Source organism: Macrotis lagotis, chromosome 4, assembly GCF_037893015.1.
Source record: "Macrotis lagotis isolate mMagLag1 chromosome 4, bilby.v1.9.chrom.fasta, whole genome shotgun sequence".
Taxonomy (NCBI): Eukaryota; Metazoa; Chordata; class Mammalia; order Peramelemorphia; family Peramelidae; genus Macrotis; species Macrotis lagotis.
In genome coordinates this window covers 109969188-109991734 of record NC_133661.1, presented here as the reverse complement: position 1 = coordinate 109991734, position 22547 = coordinate 109969188, and the positions used below count along the sequence as shown (strand labels likewise).

General features: G+C 36.3%; 1 long non-coding RNA gene across 1 annotated transcript in view; it reads left to right on the top strand.

Annotated features, from left to right (window-relative positions):
* Positions 1-5367: 5367 nt before the first annotated feature.
* LOC141519989 (uncharacterized) overlaps positions 5368-22547 on the top strand; it is a 145841-nt gene continuing 128661 nt past the window's right edge. Inside the window, exon 1 of the long non-coding RNA XR_012477499.1 lies at positions 5368-5453. This is a non-coding gene — a long non-coding RNA (uncharacterized LOC141519989). The remainder of the gene's footprint in view (positions 5454-22547) is intronic.

Here is a 22547-nt window from a genome sequence, read left to right as displayed (position 1 = left end):
ATCCACTGCACCAGCTAACTGCCCCAAATTTTAACATTGTAACAGACTATCAAGGAAATCATACAATTCTGTTTTTATTTGTTAATCCCTTCTCCTCAACTAGAATCACCTTCTCAAAGGTCTTTCCTCTACTCCATATGTACATACTGCCTCAGTTCCCAGAGAGGTCTGGATCAGAGAATAGGATAATTCTGATGAAGAGGAGCTGGCCTCACCTTCAAAGAATAGACAATCCCAAACTCAGAGTGAACTTCAACCCTGTACTTTCCCAGAGGTACTAGTTTCAGTCAAGGATAACATCTAGACATTTTGAATGGGGAAAGTTTTGTTCTGTTTCCCAAGTAAATGGAGCATCCTCTAATCTATAATGAAGCAGGAAAGATACTGGATGTGGATTAAAATGACATAGATCTTTATATTAGTTGTGCTAATTATGTAATCCTGGAATTCTCATGAAGGATGAGAAGATTGTTGAACTAATCATCTCTAAGTTTCTGTCCAGATCAAATCTGATTATCACAGGAATTACTCTGGACTTTTTAAGAGTCTAGAGATACTTCAGAAATGGAGGTATATATGATGTCTTACAAAGGGTACTAGATATGGAATCAGAGGGCCCAGATTCAAATGCTGGTTTTGCTACCTACTACCTTAAGTGATCTTGTGTATGTTCTTTCTATTTTATCAGCCTGTTTTCTCCTCTATAAAATGGAGGGGATAGATGATTTCTAAGGTGCCCCCTTAGTTCTAGAGTTCTCAGAATTTTTAAAGAGAAAATATAAGCTTCTATGGTAAAATCAATAATTAACTTTAGAACTTTTCCAAGTGATAAACTCTTTTTTTTTTTTGCAAGACAATAGGGTGAAGTGGCTTGCCCAAGGCCACAGGGTTAGGTAAATTATTAAGTGTCTGAGGTCGAATTTGAACTCAGGTACTCCTGACTCCAGGGCCCTTGCTCTATCCACTGTGCCACCTAGCCACCCTCCAAACTCTTGAAGGAGCTCTCCTTGGTGTTGTCTTGAACTTGGTTTGAGACTGGTTTGCATGACAGATCTGTTTTGCTTGCTGTATGTTCACCAAATCTCTCTCTCTCTCTCTCTCTCTTTTGCGAGGCAGTGGGGGTTAAGTGGCTTGCTCAAGGTCACACAGCTAGGTAATTATTATGTTTCTGAGATCAGATTTGAACTCATGTTCTCCTGATTCCAGAGCCAGTTCTCTATCCACTGCACCACCTAGCTGCCCCTATGCTTTCGCTTTTATTCTAGCTTTCTCTACTATACTCCAAGCAGTGGTCCCAGTCTTCTTTTGTATGCTATGAGTTTTCCAATTGTTAATCAAACTCACTATGCCTTTCCTTATACCTGATCATATGAATTGGAGGCAGGAAACCTGGTTTTGAATTCCAAATCTTCTACCAACTTTCTTGATATGCTTGAGGCAGTTTTATACCATCTCTAAGCTTGTTTCCTCATTTGAAAATTACTGTTTTGGATCATTTGATTTCTAAAATCCTTTATGATATTAAAATCCTTTGTTAGTCCCCTAATTTTCCTTGAATTTTTATTTTGTAACTTTCTATGTGACCTTGGACAAATTATATAACTTCTTTGACTCCATTTTTCTCTTCTATAAAGTGAAAGTTCTTAGAGTAGATTATTTTAAATCTTTTCTATTTTTAAATCTATGATCCTATGATCTCTTCTCTTAAAAAAAGTCCTTGGACCTTTGAATAGGTTATTATTTTTTCATGGATCTGTGTATTAGAATAAATTGTCACATCTGAAATTTGTTTCCTAGAAAACTTACAGAAGATATAGACTGGTTTGTGTTGGTCACAAATTTGATAGTGATTCTTCAAATCTTATTATTAATATTCATATTATTAAAATGTTTACTAGGAGGCAGAGCCAAGATGGCAGAATAAAGGTAGGCACTCACTTGAGCTGTCCTTGAAACCACTCCAAATACTATGAAATAATGACTAACTAAATTCTAGGGTAGTCAAAGCCACAAAAAGCACGGGTGATGCAGTTTTTCAGCCCAAAACAACTCTGAAGATTGGAGGGAAGGGTCTGTTGCACTGGAGTTAAGAAAGAACCCACAATGCAATTTGGGCCATACCAGAGTCAACTAGTGCCAGTCTTTCAGGAACAGACAGCAGGGTGACTGAGTCAGTAGAGGTAATGATGATTTCTAGATTTTTCTGTCCAGGGATTGCCAAGGCCAACTTGGAAGGTGAGTGGAAAAACACCAGAGTGAGAGCAGAACCCAGTGTAGTACAGTCCTTAGCAGTATAGATCAGACCACAGCAGACCAGGAGCAGGCCTCTGGAGCCCCTGAGTCATCATCAGCAGCTACTTCCAGGGTTCTCAGCCCAGGAAAGTTATGGGTGTCAGAAGGAAATTATAGAAGTGTCTTTGCTATCACTGAAGTAGGACTCTGTTGCTTTGCCCATACTCAGATATGGATGGCAGTCCCAGGAAGAGGAACAGAAGCACAACAGAGCTTACTCTCATAGTGGAGTAAGGACTGTCCTCACAGTCCCAGGGCAGAAAGAAGTGCTTTTGGTCACCCATAGACCAAAGCACAAGCCAACCTGGAAGAATTGAAAACTTGCATGTACATAGAAGTATCTCTGAAAACTTGTCAAAACCCTCAAGATCTTGAGACAGTGCATGCTAAAGAGATATAATAATAATGTTTGTTCTTCATTCTCAAAGAAGACCACAACACCAGGGAGGTGACACCATGACAAGCACATGAATTAGATTTGAGTGAGGAGATAGATGCCAAGCCACCAACCTCACTTTCTCCTCCAGAGCCAACTGGATCCAGTGGTCAGATATGAAGAAGGATGATTGGAGATGACCCTGGTTGTGAGACAATCAGGGTTAAGTGACTTGCCCAAAGACACACAGCTAGTAATTGTCTGAGATTAGATTCAAGCTCCCATCCTCTTGACTACTAGGTCAGTGCTCTATCCTCTGTGCCATCTAGCTTCCCCCTTAACAAAGAGCTAAAATCAAATCATAGGCTGGGGAAATAACACAACAGAAGGAAAAAAGCCCAACCATAGATACTGTGACCATAAAGAAGATCAAAATACATACTGAGAAGAAGATGACAGTCAAACCTTCCATATGCAAGGTCTCCAAGAAAAATATGAATTGGCTTCAGACCATGGAAGAAGTGAAGTTAGAGAAAAAAAATTGGAAGATAAATGAGATTGATATGGGAAAATCATGAAAATACATTCAGCAGCTTGGTGAAGAGGATACCAAAAATATGGAAGAAAATAAAATCTGAAAAATCAGCTTGGGCCAAATGGAAAAAGAGGTTCAAAAAGTCAGTGAGGAGAACTATGCCTTTAAAAGAAGAACTGGCCAAGTGGAAAAAGAGATGCAAAAGCTCACTGAAGAAAATAATTACTTAAATATATAATGGATCAAAGGGAAGCTGATGACTTTGTTAGAAATCAAGAAATAGTAAAATAAAACTAAAAGAATGAAAACTAGAAGAAAATGCGAAATATCTTATCAGAAAAACAATTTACCAACAGATCCAGAGGAGATAATTTAAAATTTATTGGACTACCTGAAAGCTATGCCAAAAAAATATAACTTAGGCATCATTTTTTTGAGAAATTATCAATGAAAACTGCCCTGATATTCTAGAAGCAGAGGGTAAAATAGAAATTGAAAGAACCCACGATCACCTCCCCAATTTCAGAGCTCCCAAGTCAAGGAGAAAATATTGTAAGCAGTCAGAAAGAAAAAAATTCAAATATCATGAAACACAAACTTTAGTGGCTTCTACGTTAAGGGATCATAGGACTTGGAATGTGATATTCTGGAAGGCAAAAGAGCTTGGATTACAATCAAGAATCAAATACCCAGCAAAACTGAACATACTCTTTCAGGGGAAAAGATGGAGATTTCATGAAATAGGGGACTTTTAAACTTTCCAGAGGAAATGACCAGAGCTGAACAGAAAATTTGATCTTCAAATTCAAGACTTAAGTGAAACATAAAAAGGTAAACAGGAAAGGCAAATCATAAGGGACTTAATGATTGTTGAACTGCTTATATTCTTTCATGGGAAGATGTTACTGATAACTCATATGAGCTTTCTCATTTATTAGGGCAGTTATAAAGAACATATATAGACAATGCACAGGTGGGAGTTAAATATGAAGTGATAATATATAAAAAGTTGGAGTTAATGAATGGAGGAAGAATGTGCTGAGAGAAAGGGAAAGGGGAAGGTAGAATGAGGTAAGTTATTTTATATAAAAGTGGCAAGAAAAAACTTTTACAGTAGAGTGGAAGGTTGGGGAGGTGAGGAGGAGTAACTTTCATTGGAATCGACTCAGTGAGGGAATAATATGCACACTCAATTGGATATAGAAATCTATCTTTCCCTAGAGAAGTGGAGGAGGAGAAAAGGATGGTAGAAAGGGAGGAAGATGATAGAAGGGAGGGAAGATTGTGGGAGGAGATTGTCAGATACAAAATACTTTTGAGGAAGGATAGGGTGAAAGAAGGGAGAGAATAAAATAAATGGGGTTGGAAGGGAATTGGATGGAGGGAAATAGAGTTAGCAATAGTAACTTTGGCTTAAAAATATTGAAACAAGTTTCTCTGATAAAATTCCTAGTTTTTCAAACATAGAAAACTGAGCCAAATTTATAAAAAAATAAGAACAATTATCCAATTGATAATATTTGTTCTTCATTTGCAAAGAAAACCATGACATTAGGGAGGTGATGTCACGATAAACACATGAATTAGATTTGAGTGAGGGAGTGCTATGCTAGGTCACCACCCTCACTTTCTCCTCTTGAGCCATCAGGTTTACTGGAGATGATGCTGGATGTGATGCAATCAGGGTTAAGTGACTTGCCCAAGGTCACATAGCTACTACGAGTCAAGTATCTGAGGCAGCTTTTGAACACCTGTCCTCCTGACTCCAAGGCCAGTGCTCTATCCAATACACCACCTCGCTGCCCTACCCAATTAATGAATGATCAAAAGAAATGGACAGTTTTCAAATGAGGTTATCAATGCTATCTGTTTAAATCATAAAAAATGTCCTAACTCACTATTAGTAGGAGAAATACAGTTCTGAGCTATTGCCTTATACCTTTTGGATTGGCTATTAGAATAGAAGGAGAAAATGATAAATGTTGGAATGGATATAGGGAAAATGAGGCATTAATGCACTGTTGGAGAAGTTGTAGAATAAGCAATTGGATATAGAGGAATTGGAGAACAATTTGGAACTATGCCCAAAGGGTTATAAAACCATGACTACCTTGTGACATAGTAATGACATAACTAGGTCTATATTCCAGAAGAGATGTAAAACAAAAAGGGAAAGGAGCTCTATGTATAAGTATATTTTTGGCAGCTCTTTTCTGGTAGCAAGGAACTGGAGATTGAGGGGAGGCCCAGGTAGGTGATTAAGATGAAATGCTATTCTCTTTTAAGAAATGATTAACAGGATGCTCTCATTAAAACTTACATTAGCAGATGCAGGGGAAAATGTACTATAAGTATCAGCACAGTTGTAGAATGATAAGCAATTCTGTGACCTAAGAGAACTTTGAAGGATTTACTTATGATAAAGAATACTATCCATCCCAGAGACAGAGATGATGGTGTATGAATACAGATTGAAGCATTCTTTTTTCCTTTATTTTTCTTGAGTTTTCTCTTTACAACATGACTTTTGGTAATGATTTTCTTAACTACACATTTTTACCTTTATCAAATAACTTGCTTTCTCAATTAGGGGAAGTGAAGTGAGAGGAAGGGAAAGAATTCAGAACTAAAGAGTTTTAAAAGTGAATGATGAAACTTGTTTTGCATGTAACTGGGGTGGGGGCGATAAAATAAAATGTAACACACAAAAAAGAAAAAAACTTCACTAGCATACCATTGTATTCTACAGTGAGAGCCTTGAATCCAAATGTATTGGCAAAAGGGAGTGGTAATTATATAGTTAAAATATTACATGAAAAGAAAAAGAATTGAACTTTTTCAGCTTAAAGGTGACAAACAGGTTACTTTTCTATCATTTCTCATATTCTCATATCATATTAGTAAATTTTTGTCTCCCACACTAATCCATCCGAGTCTATTTACTATTCTTGTTGCCACCTTTGTCAATGGGAAGGGAGAGCAGAGTGTTATTAATGCTTTGTGTAATCAGTGACAGATAGCCCTTATGCTGTCAGGGGTTGAAATTCTGAGTGTTGGATAATTTCATTATCATTCCATTTCCCCTGTCTTTGAAACCTGGCACTTATGACAAGGTATATTCTGTATATAATGACTTAGGATGGTCTGGGTTTCCTAGGAAGCATTTTGTCATTGCAAAGGACTAAGTTTTTATTGTTGGAATTGCAAACATCTATTCTTTGAAAATGAAATTTTCTTTCTTTTATTCTTCTTTTCTTCCTGCCCTTCTCTACACCCAATCTTTCTTTAGCACAAAGTCAAAAAAAAATAAGACAGGGAATAGTCAATAGTAAAAGCAGAACTTTATTAAAATCGCAGTTTTGGTGACTACTAATAATATCAGAGTTAAATTTTTGCTAAACAAGAATGAAGAGTTTTCAGATAAAAATTTTATAAATTTTAAATTCATATTTCCTAATGTTTCTCAGATGCCAAAATTCAAGAAGATCATGATTCAACCATAGATTTTGATGCTTAAGACAATTGGTTCATTGGTTCTTGTCCTTTGTTATCTAAGAAAGCCAAAATGACAGTACTATATTTGAGACAAATCACTCTGTGGCCCACTGTAAGTGATCAGACAAATAGAAAATTGGATTGTTTTACCACAGGTTGAGCACAAATAGTCCATGTGAACACCTGGGATACTTACTGCTGGGCAGTTTTGTACCAGTGCCTCTCAAGCTGTACAGTCATTTCTAGAGTTCTTAAGAGAGACCTTCATGGTTTCCTGGTATCACCTTTTCTGATATTGTGAGTGCTTGCCCTAGGTGAGTTCTCCATAAAGTAGTCTTTCAGCAAGTATATTTCTGGCATTCTAGCAACATGACTAGCTTGTCATAATTGCATTCTCTGTAGTTATGTTGGAATGCTAGGTAGTTTAGGTCAAGAAAAGGACCTCAGTGTCTGGTTTCTTCTCCTGTCAGGTGATCTTCAGAATTTTCCTAAGACAATTTAAATGGAAAAGATTCAGTTCCTGACATGGCACTGGTCATGGTGCTGTTTTCACAGACATACAACAAACAATAAGCTTAGGACATGGTTCAGTTGAAAGACCCCTGAGGTTGAAGTTATAGGATTTGAATTCAAATTCTGCTCCTTGTCATTTTCTATTATTATGTGACTCCAAGGCAAATCATTTAATCATTTTAGGCTTGAGATTTCTCTTATGGAAAATGAGGGATTTGTATTAATAATCTTTTCAATTCTAGATCTATGAATTAACCTGTTTTAACCTAGTATTAGCCAGGTTTACTGTTTGGAGAAAGATTTTTTTTTTGGGGGGGGGGTTACAAGGCAATGGGGTTAAGTGACTTGCCCAAAGTCACACAGGTAGGTAATTATTAAGTATTTGAGACTGTATTTGAACTCAGGTCCTCCTGACTCCAGGGTCAGTGCTCTATCCACTGTGCCACCTAGCTACCCAAGGGAAAGTTGCTTTGAAGGAGCAAAATCTTGAGATTATATGAAGATATGATATTGTGTCATTTCCAGCCCTAGGTTTATATAACTGTCAAGAGGATACTATCCATGTGTATACACTGTCACTGGGGAAATTCAGTTATACACTAGTGTGTTTCATTCATAGTCCTGAACTGAAGAGCACAAACTCATCAGGGCAGAGCTTTGGGAGATGGACATATAAAGGACATATAAAATTTAAGTTCTCAGCAGCTAGGTGGTATAATAGATAGAGAAATGGAATGGGAATCAAGAAGATCTAAGTTTAAATATAGGCTTTAACTATCTGTGTGTTACTGGATAAGTCAAATAAACATTGCCTGCCTCAGTTTTCTCATTTGTAAAATGAAGATAATAATAATACCTGTCTGCTAAGGTCATTTTTAAGGTTCAAATTTGAGTAGCAAATGTTAAAACATTGTTTAAACCTTAACTTTTCTGTGGTCACCCAGTAGTAAATTTCAGAAAATAGGTTCTATATGCATATCAGCTAATATTATCTATGCCTTTATGAGTTTCTAATTTATTAACCTATTATTAATTATAATTATTAAATTATTATATCAATATCACACTAATTATATTAAATTATATCAATAATTATATATTTTTGAATTATTAAATATAATATGATAGTAATTAATCATTAATCTATTAGGTTTAAGAATTTTGCCTGAATAATTCACATGTATAGAATTTAGAATGGATGGTTTTGACTTATTTGACTGCCTGTCAAAATTCTGTCCATCTTTTAAGGTTAGATTGAAGTTCCAACTCCACCATGAAACCTTCCATGATAACTTTAGAGTGCCATAGTAGATTTTGCATCGAACTCCCCAAACACTGTACTTCTCTCAAAATGTTTTTCACATATTAGTTAATATTTTCACCTGTTTGCATGGGCAACTAGATGGCACAATAGATAGAGTTCCAGGTCTTGAATCAGGAAATTCTTCTTCCTGAGTTCAAATCTGACCTGTGTGATCCTGGGCAAATCACTTAATCTGGTTTGCTTCAGTTTCCTCATCTTAAAATGTGCTGGGAAAGGAAATGGCAAACTACTTCAATATCTTTCCTAAGAAAATACCAATTTGGGTCATGAAGAGTCAGACATGATTGAATAATGACTGAACAAGAACACAAATTTGTGTACATGATTCCTGGAAGACGGGTAATATGAGGTGATAACCTTTGTTTTTCCTCTTAGTCCCTCACAAAGTATTTTCTACCTGGAAGAATAAATGAATCATGAAGTTCGTTCAAAATATATTATTTTCTGCTAAAATGTCTAATCATTGATAATGGGCATGAGACCATGAGCTACTGTTAATACCATTGTCTGATAACTGAGAAAATTTTCATCAACAGTCTTGAGTTTTGTAGTGTGGACTACAGAAAAAGCTGAGGGGAAAAAACTGGGTGGGAGTGGAAGGGGGGTGCAGGCTTGATTGGATCTGAAGAAGGCAACTTCAGTGTTAATTTAGGTTATGTAATGATTTTCACTGTCATTGCAATGGAATGCAAAAGAAAGGTAGAGATTCTAGATTTTTTTTTATTTAGAAATTTAACCACTTTTAAATGAGCTAAGTTTAAGTACTGATGATAATAGAGCTTGCCTTGTGTTTTTGAAAGGTCTTTATTTCTCAGATATTAATATGGGAAGTGTGTTTTCTAAGAGCTACTCCCCATTGTCAGTTCATGGGCTTAGTCTTCATTTATTCTCTTTCCATTTTATTGTATTCTAAGGCATTTACAATATTTTGGTGACTCATTCTCCTTGGTAATTTGATGTAGTGATTAGAATATCTTTTATCTCTCTGTGCTTTATAGTTGGCTTTGAGCCTTGCTGCACTGTCACTGAGTGATGAGCAATTCTGTACTTACCTAGGGTGAATTGGAAAAATGTAGAAGCTGAACAGTCTTCCTAATGCTGAGGGATGTAGGTGCTGCAGGAAGAGGTTATTATTATTATTATTAGGTGGTAGGCACAAAAGGTCTATAAATTCCTAAGTTCAGGGCAAGTAGTTTATTGCAAAAAGTGCTAGATTGGGAGACAGATAGTTCGTCTGAAAAAGAATTAAAGAGTTTAATGAATTTATAGCTCAATAAGAGTCAGTAGTATGAAATGGGAGCCTTGTAACTAACATGATTTTATGTTACATAGGGAGGCAAAACTCTAGAAAAAGTGAGATTGTCTCTGTTCATTATCATGATCATTTCACAAATGAAGTACTGTTTTCAGTTCACCATACTACATTTTATGTATAGACATTGATATAAATTGGAGAAGGAAGTCAACCAAGATAGTGAAGATTCTCAAGCTTATGCTACAATGAAGGAGCTACAGATATTTGGTCTAGATTAAGAGAGAATTTAGGGAAGGGAGACTGGAGAGACAACTTTTTTTTTTTAGGTTTTTTTTGCAAGGCAAACAGGGTTAAGTGGTTTGTCCAAGGCCACACAGCTAGGTAATTATTAAGTGTCTGAGACTGGATTTGAACCCAGGGCCGGGCGCTTTATCCACTATGCCACCTATCTGCCCTTTGAGAGACAAGTTTTCAAGTGTGATAATTATCTCAAATATTCAATCTATATTGGAGAGGAATTAGACTTGTTCTTGGAAGGCAGAATTTGGAACAAATTGAAAGAGGTGAATTTTGATTTTATGTGAAGTAAAATGTCCTAGCAATTAGAAATATCTAATCAGTCAATATACTAGAAATTAAGTATCTATTATGTGCTGGCCCTTGGGGATGTAAATGCATTCATAAGGAACTTAAATTCTAAGGGAGATGATACCAAGTATATATATATATATATATGTATATATATATATATATGTATAATAAATATGAAATTAATAGGCTACTTGTTCCTCACAAAGGATAGATGATCATTTGTCAGACATATTCTAAAAGAGACTCTTGATTAGGTATGGATTGGACAAGATAGACTAGACAGGAGAACTGGGAGGTTCAAGGGGAGAAACTCAGGACTTAGTGTCAGGAAGATCTGAGTTTTAATTTTCCCCATAAACTTGCTAAAAGTGTCATCCTTGGGTAAGTTATTTTATCTCTTTGTTTCCTCATCTCTAAATGGAAATAATAATAGCAACTACCTTATCAGGTTGTTGGGAGGATCAAATTAATGAGTATTTATAAAGCAAGGTTTTAATATTAAAGCATATAAATGTTGATTACTAGAATAGGGAAGCAAAGTGGTTCCATAGTACAGAGAGCCCTGGGCTTGGACTTGGAAAGACTCACCTTCCTGAGTTAAAATCTTACCCCCAGAACTTACTAGCTGTGTGATCCTGGGTAAATCTTTCAACTCTGCATTGGTTTCCTCACATTTAAAATGAACTAGAGTAGAAAATGGCAAATCACTTTTCTTTGCCAAGGAAATCCCAAATGGGATCACAAAGAGTTGAACAGGATTCAACAATAACAATAATATTATTAGCAGAAGATGGTCACGTGGGCCCCACCTGACACTGAAATCCTGTGATTCTGTCTCAGATCCTAAGTCTGAGGCATTAGATACTGATCTAGCCCTCAGGTTCCTCATTTGTAAAATAAATATGCTAATTATTATACTATCTCTCTCGACTATTGCTAGGTTCAGATGAGGTAATGTGTATAAAACATTTGGGGAAGCTCCACAACAAACTGAACTGTTATTATCAACTTATATAAAAACAGAAGGTGATAGCAAAGAAGTTAATGAAATCACAAACCTGTGGTTCTTGTGTTGTTGTAAAGTTTTTTTTTTTTATTTTGATGTGTTTTGTTTTGTTTTTGTGGCAGGGGAGAATGCCATTTATTGATGTTCTGGAATGCCTTCTCCATTCCCATTCTGTTCATTTTAATCTCTACTCACCTTTACCATCCAATTGCCCTATTACTTCTCAGGCTGTTAAGCATCACTAGAGAAAAGAAAGCTAAGAGGTACAGTGAGTAGAGAAACCAGGAGGAGTTGAATTTAAATCCATCCTCAGACAGCTTTATGTAAATGAGCACATTACTTAACCTCTCTTTGCCTTCCACATTTATAATCCTAGTGCTGACTACTAAGCTTTCGACCCACATTGACATCTGCCCATAAGTCATTGATATTTTCTGATATATCAATATTAGGATTTTTCAGTGATACTTTGCTTATCTCCAACCGATCTCCTTTTCTTCCTTAAAATCTGTATTTCCTGCTGACTTCACATTTAGCATTTGTGGCATCACAGTCTTTTTTGGAAACTTTCATACCCAATGACTTTTACAACAGGGCAGGATAGCTTCTTGAAGCAATTGAAGATCAGGGCTTTTACATGAAATCAAAACTGGTAGATTACTAATGTCACAGAAAGAGAAATGTTAGCCCTGGTCCTAGACCTAGAGGCAGAAAACATAAGGATGAGTATGAAAGTTTCCATAAAAGATCAGGAATAGTGGAGTCAAAGGGGTGGTGATAGCTTCTAAAGCAGAGGTAGCTTGCTGCAAATGAACCCTATATGACTTGAGAATCATTTAGGATGCCCCCTTCAAACATGAATCTCATACTCTATGTCAGCAACAACTCAAAATCATAGCTCCCTAATAAGGTTTCTCGTTTACTGTGCCAAACTAGAGAGAGCATATTGATTTAAAACAAAATTAGGAGACTTCCTCTGCCTCAGAAGCATGCACTTGTTGATTCTCTAGAGAACACCTGATGCCATCTGCTGATCGAGTAGGGAATGTCACACATTGAGATGGGAAATCCTTTATTGAGTTGTAAGCAGCAGTGGGTGACATTTTCTGTGCTGTCTTCTCCACTGAATTGACTCTTGTTCCTTGACTTTATTATCAGGATCAGTGGCACTATGATTCTTCATGGAATGATAATTTATATGTGGTTTATTCTTGATGTTTTTTGGTGAGATGATTCATAGGTCAGGGTTATTGTGCCTTTTTTGTGAAACAATCATAAAGATGAACCTAGACTTGAGTCTTTCATTTTAACTGCTTTGTACCTCAGCAATTAATCTTCCAAACTTGCCTTTTGTTTGCCTTGGAGAGAGAAAATTCCTACAAACTCTCATCTTATCCTTGGCAATTGAAACATCAGATTACCTTGTAGCTTCACTAGAATTTCAAGGTAAGACTAGAAGACTGATGAAGATAGCAACCTTTGTCCTGCATTCCTGTGGTTGTACTCAAATCACTGGTATTGCCTGCAGGACTACTATGTAGGAAATGAAAATGTAAAGAACATTATAGTTTTCACTTCAGTTCAAGGTTGATTACTGAGGACAGTAGGGGTCACCACAGTTGCATCACAAAGCAAAATTCAAGAACCCATAGACTGGGCATATAACTGACCTGCTTGTCTTTTGATCATACTTTTCCTTGGTCATTCCTTGACATTAAGTGTTAAGGTTCAGGCAGGAGATTTTCATTCTTATTCCAAATATCTGTAGCCCAAGTTGGCATAGGAAAAAGAGCAAAGGGTAGCAGTTGTATTGAATTCAGAAACATATGCTTGAGGTATGAATCAGCTGTGATTGAGGCAGATTTTGATATTTGAGGATAAAATCTAGGATTTGGGCTATGGAAAGTTTAGCCCGTGTTCCTCCCTTTTAGTCTTTTTGGTTTGAGTAGAAGAATGAAAGAGCTTGGATGAGAGCTCTGAAGCATTAAGGATAAATCTAATTTTCTGTAAAACATAGTTCTGACCATGCCCCTCATTTGCTCACATACCTCAAATGATTTCTAATAACCTTAAGGATAAGAGACACAACCCATCTTAGCAAATAAACTCTTCACTATTTTTCTTTCCATCTTTATCACATATCCTTCTCTGTCTCCTTTGCTGGATCTACTTCCAGATCACACCCTCTAAGTAATAAGTATCCTTGAGGTTTCTGTGTTACACCCCTTTCTCTTCTCCTTTATTTTTTCACAAGGTGATCTCATTACCACTCATGAATTTAATTACCATACCTATGCTCAAATCTATAATTCTTTCTATTGACTTCCAAATTCCAAATGCCTTTTAGATATCTTGAACTAGAAGTCCAGTAGACATCTTAAATTCTATTTGTCCAAAATGTAACTCATTTTTTTCTCCCTAAAATTTCCCCTCCTCCTACCATTCTCTATTACTTTAGAGGGGAGCATCATTCTCCCAGGCTCTCAAACTAGGAGTCATCCTGGATTTCTCATTACTTCTCATTCCTATATCAAATTTGTTGCTAAGGCTTATCACTTTCACCTTTGAAACATCTCTCATAGATTCCCCCTTCTCTCTGTCACTGCCACCATTTTAGTGCAGGTCCTCATCACCTTACATTTGGAATATTCCAGTCTATCAGAGAATCTCAAGTCTCTCCCCAATCCAATCCATTTGTCATTCAGTAACTAAAGTGATTTTCTTAAAACAAGTCTGATCAATACACCCCCCAAAGCACCCTATTGACTCCAGAGTCAAATACAAAATGCTTTATGTGGCATTCAAAGTACTTTACAACCGAGGAATCCCTCCCTTTTGCAGTCATTCTTACATTTTACTTCCTGACACAAAGTCTTTGATCTAATGACATTGGCCTCCTGTGTACCATCTTTGTGCTCCTTGTATTTTTTCTGTTTCCAGTGACTGAAATGCTCTTCCTCTTTTGCTGGAATACTGACTTCACTGGTTTTCTTTAAATCCAGTTAAAATCCCACTTTTCCAATTCCAGTTTCCTGTGTCTTTGCTTGCATACTATCATAGATAGTAAACTCCTTGAGGGTAGGGATTGTCTTTTGCCTCTTTTTTGTATCATTATCATCTAGTTCATGATGACTTAATAAATGTTTATTGATTGATTGTTATATTTTTTATAGCTTACTTTCTACATTTCAGTCAAAATGATTTATTTGGTGTTCCCCATAATTGATGTTCCATATTCTCTCTCTTTGCCTTTGTACAGACTTTTCTCTGATTCTGCAACAGTTTCCTCACTTTTGCCTCATAAAAACCTTCCAGATATAACTAAAGTTTCACTTCCCATTAGAAGTTCATCTCCTTGGTACCAGTCCTAATCCTCTGCTCCTTCAAAATTTGAATTTACTTATTTGTATTTATGTTACTCCTTTCTCCCTAATAGATACCAGTTCCTTGAGGGGAGGAATTATTATTTTTTATCTTTGCACCCTCAATACCCAGTATAGTATCTGACATATAATGAGGGTTTAATAAATGTTTATAGAATGAGTTAATGATTAAGTATGGCATATGTGGGGTATCTGAATCTGGTGTTATTGTGTTAGACCAGAAAAGGGGGAAAGACTTGGAAATACAGGTCAGTACCTGTCCAGTTTTTGCCCATGACTGAGTGCTTGACTGTTCTAAGCATACAGACTATTCCTGTGTTTTTCTCTAGTAAGAGTATATAAATTGACTTTGACAGAGTAAATTGTTCTATGGGTTTTTTCCCCTTGATTTTCTATATTTTCTGAAGTCTGAAGAGGGTTCTCAGTCCTCTTAGGGTTAAGAGGAAGGCAATCTGTCCTCTGGTACTGGAGAAGGCGTTGTTGGCATTTTTCTTTAGGCATTAGGCAGATCTTATTTGTGTAAGCATTATAAAAGAAGGAATAAGCCTTTGGTGATCTCTATAAAAAAATTTCAGAATAGTGCTTCATATTCAATAATCATTTATTAAACACCCAATATGCTCAATACACGAGGCACCATTAATAAAAAAACAACGACTGAGCAAGTCCCTGCCTTCAAGGACTTATTAGGTGAAGATATAATATACAGATCAACACAATTTAAGGTAGCAAATATATTTACACTGAACTCTAGGAAAATTAGAAGATAGAAGGATCATTCTTAGTTCCAGGGGGTTGAAGAATGGGAAAAATTTGGGAATGCTCAGAGGAAGGAAATTTCTAATTCTAAAAGGCAGAGATAAGATGAGAATTCATTTCTGTTATTGGAAATGGCATTTTGAATTTGGGGCAAGATCTGGTTTAGCTGGAATGTAGAGTGTGGAAAAGAAAATGTGGAAAAAACCAGATAGGAGAGCAAATTCAAAGTCATATTGTGGAAAACCTTAAGCATCAAATGAAGTTTTCTTTTTAATGCTGGAAGCAATGGAGAGTCATTGAAGATAATACACTCTCTCAGCCTCTGGTGGCAGTAGGTAAATTCTGCATTCATCATTCTACTCTTTATTTTGCAACCTATTTACATTGAGTCTGACATCACCTGTCTCTGTATGGGCCTTGATTTATTATTAAATTGCCTATAACTCAAATGAAGGTCCTGCGAACTGGGGAACAGACAAATCTGGGTTTAATACATTCCTGTTACCTCCTCTGACCTTAATTTGGTTTGACCAATCCTGGAAGTTATGGAGCAAGTGGAGAACCTTATTTATTGAGAGGGTGTGTGGCGTAGTGGACAGGGTATGAGATTTGAATTACAGAAGACCTGAGTTCAAATATTTCCTTAGATAATTGCTACTTGTATGATCCTAAAGAAGTTATTTAACTTTTTTGAACCTTAATTTCTTCATTTGTAAAAAGAGGGAGTTGGACTCAATGGCCATGAAGACCCAACTCTATCCAGTTCTGAATCTATGTTTCTGGTACTTAGTCACTCTGAAGTCCACTTTCTTTAACTGTAAAATGAGGATTAAAAATAGTCCCTACTTCACAGGATTGTTGTACAAATGAAGTACAAATGAGTTAAGAATAAATGCAAAATACTGTACAAACTTTACAATTTTTATTGAACTCAATAACAGCAGAACAGTGAAACACTGGTTATTGGGATGGGGAAATGATTTCATCTCCTGAATTGGGGTATTTTCATTGATTATTTCTTATTCTTGAATTGTTCTTCCTCTTCTCTATCTTTTGGTTTCCTGCAAGCTAAAATTTTAGCTTCTACAGGAAACTTTTCTTGTTCTTCATAAACTTAGTGCTATTCCCCTGTGATTATCTCCAATTTATTCTATATCTATCTTATTTGTACATCAGTGTTTATATGTTGTTACACCCCCTTTCCCTCCATTAGACTGTAAATTTCATCAGATCAGGTCTTTTTGTTTTTTGCCTTTCTTTACTTCCTCAATGCCTAGTACCATTCCTAGTACATAGCAGTCACTGCATAAATGCTTTTTAACTTGACTTGATTTTGCATTCCTGATACCTGGATTACATATGGGTTATTACCCATTTGGAATTATCACCAAACTTCTAGGATTCATTGCATGTGTGGAATCCTAAAAAGACTTTAGAAATCATGTTCCAGTCCCTGCATTTTCAGATGAGGAATCCGGGACCAGAATGGGACTTAGCCTAGGAACATGGGACAGAAGAGAGACTAGAATCAGATTCTCCTTCCTCTTAGATCAGAATATCCCATTACATGAGACTTCTCACAGACAATTATGAATTCTAGGCATCTTCCTGTCTAGAATCCTAGGTCCTCCTTGGTTTATTTCAATCTTGGTCGAAGCTTTTTTAAACTCACTTTAGTTTATGGTGCACCCTGCAATATCTTCCTGTAAGCTCTCCTGGGTCTCTTTTCTCTTCATCTACTCAAAAGGAAGAATCCTGTACTCTTCCTGCTTTTAGCCTTGATTGAATCCAAAGAATAGAAAAGCATAGTATACATTAAAAGGGGAAAAAAGGAAAAAAGAAAAAAAATCAGTCATGGTTTAAATCAGTCTCAGTTATATTGAAGTTTAACATTCCTTGAGGAATGGGGGGACAATTCTTCACCAAGTGGGGAGCTTCCATAACTATTCTTCCTGATTTTATTGGTCACTAGGTCAGTTTTTATAGCTGGACTGTTTGAATTTGAGAGCCACTGCACAGAAGTTAAAATAATTCTATGACTTCAAATGCTTGCCACTTTCCTGGCTTGTAACAGGCAGATTTATAGCCAATATTCTGTAGAATGTGAGGCATGATGGGGCTGGTCTGATGTGAATGGAAGCTCTATAATTCAACATTGAAAGCAGAGATGAGTGAGGACTATAAGCCTTGTCTTTCTGGCCATGGGGAATGGATTTCTGTGCTACATTCTGTGACCTTTACAGTGTATTTAAATATGTTATGGTGTTCAAGGCAGCAGACTATACAGTTTAGACATTCTATGAAAGAAAGGAAAGGGAAATAAGTTCAATAAAGCCACAGGCTGCCTTTAGGGAAGACAGGTTTGTCTTTGAACCTGATAGGAAGAACTTGACTAAATATTTTCCAAACAGATGACTATTATTCTGGCAATCTAGAAGCTAAGATTCTGAAAGTAGAAGAATATCTTTTTGTTGATTTAGGACTATTCCTAAATTTGAGGTTTCATGGAAAGAGTAACTGAGTTCTGAAAGGGAACAGCAGATTGGACTGGGAAGATGTGAGCTCTTTTAGACTCTAAACAGGGTCTGCTGTGGAATATTGGAAGAGATTACTCTGGTTTTCCTCATACTTACAATAGGGAGGACACTCACAATTGTGAGCTTACTTAATAATTTGCCTCCATACCCTAGCTCCTGTGGGAAGAAGCTAGACTTCAGAGGAAGATGATTGAAAAGGAGGTACTGAATTCTCTGAGGAATCAAACCCTGTCTTCTACAAACAGAGAAGACAATAACTTAGCCCCTAATCTTTCCAGAAAAATAGAGTGTCCTTGTCAATCAGAAAAGGCAGATAGTACAGAGGACAAAACATGGAGTTTGGAGTAAGGAAGATATGAATTCAAAACCAGCCTCAGAAGCTGACTGTGTAACTCTAGACAAGTCACTTAACTTCTATTTGGCTAGGTGGTGAAGTAGATGGAGCACCAGCCATGGAATCAGGAGTATCTGAGTTCTAATTTGTCATAAGTCACTCTAGACTTAACCCTAATTGCCTCACATCCAGGACCATCTCCAGTCATCCTGAATCACATCTGACCACTGGACCCAGATGACTCTGGAGGAGAAAGTGAGGCTGGTGGCTTAGGATAGCAGCACCCTCTTCACTCAAATTACTTGTCATGGCATCACTTCCCTGATGTCATGGTCTTCTTCGAGAAGGAAGGACAAACATCATCATCAAATTCATTTCCTTGTCTGTAAATGAGAACATATTGAAAAAGAAAATGGCAACTACTCTAGTATCTTTGCCAAGAATGCCCATGGTCAAAAGTCCATGTGGTCACATATGAGACAGACATAATTGTACTAACTGAATAATAACAATAACAACATGATAGGCTTTGTGGAAAGTTCTAGGAATGCAAAGAAAAGGAACAATATTCCCAATCCCTATTGTCAAGGAACACACAGTCTAATGAATTACATTTTATGGGGATCAAGATCTGGATCCCATTCCTTTAATAGCTGATTATCGGTCCTGTCTTAGGGACTGGACTGCTGAGGAAGACCTATATTGCCTGAGCAGGAGATCATGAGTTTAAAGTTTAATCGTCATTTAGGTTCACCACTTTGTTTCATAAGATCAAGAAGGATTAAATGACTTTCCTATGGTTAAACAATAAGTAGTCAAGCTAGGATTCAAACTAGGCTTTCTTACTCCAAATTCAATTCTCTTTCTACACTAACATGATAACTCTCTTCAAAATTATGTTCCTATTTGAATCCTAAGAGGTCCTTGTCACTATCTCAGGTCTGGCCTTTGAACCCATACCAATCTTGTAACCACCCGTCAATTCCAAGGCTCCCAAGAAACAGAACAGGAATAAACCTAGAAAAAATGCTCCAAATCTCTAATAATTAGAGAAATTCAAATTAAAGCAATTCTGAGGTCCCATTTAATACCTATCAGATTAGCAGAGATAACAACAAAAAGAAAATGACAATTGTTGGAGGAGCACTGAGAAAATAAGCACATTGATGATACAGTGTCAGTGAACATGCATAGGTACAACCTTTCAGAAAGGTAGAGCACCAACAGTTAGTAAATAATACATATAGAATTACAACACCAGGCCTATACCTCAAAGAAATCAAAGAAGAAGGGAAAAGGTCCTAAGTGTATAAAACTATCTATAGCAACTCTTTCTGTAGTGTCAAAAAATTGATAATGAAGGGGATACTCATCAGTTGGGGAATGGCTGAACAAACTGTGGCAACTATATGAATATAATAGAATAATATTGTACTATAAGAAATGAAAGAAATAGATTTCAAAGAAAAGTGTAACAACTTGCATGAACTGATGTAAAGTAATGACTACCAGAAAAACAATTTATATTTCAACTTTAGTCTTATAAAAATGAACAATTTTGATAGATTTCAGAACTCTAATCAGTGAATAATTTCAGGGTACTGATTTAGAAGAACATTGTCGATCTCATGACAGAAAGATGATGGACTAATAAGCAGAAATTAAAATCGATTTTTGGATGTGACAAATGTAGGAATATGTTTTGTTTGACTATTTGTGTGGCACAAAGTTCGGATATTTCTTTTTCTAAATTAATGAAGGAGGTGCGAGAAAAAAGTGCATTTAATCTTTTAAAAATTACAAAATAAGATATAGAATAAGACATAATAAAAAGGTACAAAATAAATAATTATAGCAATAGGTAGAAATTCAGAGATGCAAGGGCTATTAAAGATCATTTAGTCAGACTGCCTTATTTTATATACTGGCATTGAGGCCCTGAAAGGCAGGTAGGAAGTGTAGTGGTTAAACTGAGGAGCCTAGAGTGAGGAAGACCCAAATATAAATCTGGAATCAGTTATTAGTTGTATGATCCAGGGTAAGTCATTTAACCTTTGTTAGTTTCAGGTTCCTCAACCATAAAAATTGGTATTAATAACAGCGCCTACTTTGCGGGGTTATCGAGAGGATCAAATGAGATAATATTTTAAAATTCTTGGCATATACCTGTTTGTTTATATCATAGTTGCTTATAAAAATATTTCTTTCCTTATCTCCCCTGAATGGGAGCATCCAAGTAAGTCCAGCATGACACAGGGAGTAAGTGGCAGAGCATGGATAAGACCCTAGGTTTCCTGAATCTTCATTCAAATTTCTCCCCAATAAAACATAAAGTATTCCAACTTTTAAAGCCACAGCCCAAATACTTCCTGGAGGTGTTCAGGAAATACGATAACATTTCCTGGTATTATGGAAAGAAAATTGTTGTCTTTTTTTGTGTTGGGTTATTTCTGAACATATTCATGACAGAGAAACGAAGCTTCTTTTAAGAGGAACCATATGCTGCATCTCTGATGTTAAAATTTAGCCACCACTGAATCATCTGGAAATGAAATAAAGGTTACAGGATTAAAAAAAAAATTAGTGATAAACATCATTTCCTTCCTCATTTCCTTAATTTAGAAATAGCTTCCTGGCTCTTGCTAAAACTTTTTTAGTAAGTTCATCCATTCATTCATTCAATAAATATTTCATTGCTAACTCTGTGTCCATGGATATTAGACATGATTGGTTGATTCAAAGAAAAAGAATTGTTCTTAATCTCAAGGAGTTTAAAGATCGCCCGAATTGAATTCAATTGAATTTTCTTGCTGTTGTTTGTGTTGATTGTATTCTTTGTGCAGAGCCCTATGACGACGACGAATGGAAAGAAAAATAATAACTAGAAATATAATATTTAAAAAATATTCCACTTGACCATCACAACTTTGAGGAGTGTTAGATAAATTAAGTCATATTGGGAAAGTATTTTGCAAAGTTTAAAGTGCTATATAAATACTAGATTTATTATTATTATTGTTTTTGTTGTTGTTGTCGTTCCCAATTTATAGATGAGACAGTGAAGTGGAAAGAATTGATGTGATTTGTTCAGGAACATACAACAACTACATATAGAAGGTAGACTTTAAATCCAGATCTTCCTTACATCAGCTTCATTGTTACAGTAGCATTACCCACTTGTCTAAACATGTCTCCTAAATCTATTTAAATTATAGTCTAGTATAAAAGTTTTTAATCTTTTTTTTATAACAGACCCCTTTTATAGTCTGATGAAACCTGTTGAATCTCTCCAAGAATATTTTCAAATGATCAAAATAAAATGTACAGAACGACAGAGGCTAAAGGAGATGTGAAATGCCAGTTAGAAAGAAAAGCTAGTGGAAAAATTGACTGAAGACAGAAAACCCGTGAAGGAAGTAATATAAAATGAAAGTGGAAATTCAGGTGGAAGATAGATTGATAGCTTTAGGTGCCTGGTAAGAAATTTATTATTTTTCTTAGAGGAAACAAGTAGCCACTGAAAAGTTTTGACTAAGGGAGAGAGCTAATTGGAGCTGTATGTTGGAAGAATTAGCTTTGCATGGGGTGGCTAGGTGGCACAGTGGATAAAGCACTGGCCCTGGAGTCAGGAGTACCTGGGTTCAAATCCGATCTCAGACACTTAATAATTACCTAGCTGTGTGGCCTTAGGCAAGCCACTTAACCCCATTTGCCTTGCAAAAACCTAAAAAAAAAAAAAAGAATTAGTTTTGCAATTGTATGGATTGCAGAGAGGGAAGGGGAGGGGGAGGGGAGAGAGGGAGAGAGAGAAGAAAGAAAGCAGAGACATGATGACATGATGAGGGCCTGAATGTGGCTGTGAGTAGAAAGGAAGGAGCGAATATAGGAGACATTATGGAGATAAAATTGAAAAGATTTGTATTTTGGTTGATTATGGGAATCAGGGGTGTTAGGAGTGTAGGCGAAAGACTGGAGACTGATATATTTTCAACAATAGAGACAGTTGTGGATGAAGTCACGTTCTGGGAGGAAGACCACGATAATGGAATTCTTTATGTAGTGACTTGTGTTTGGGAGAGGATCTTGGCAAAGGTTGGTGAAAAATAGAAAGGTACAGGGTATTGGATTATGGCAATTCCCTCTTAAT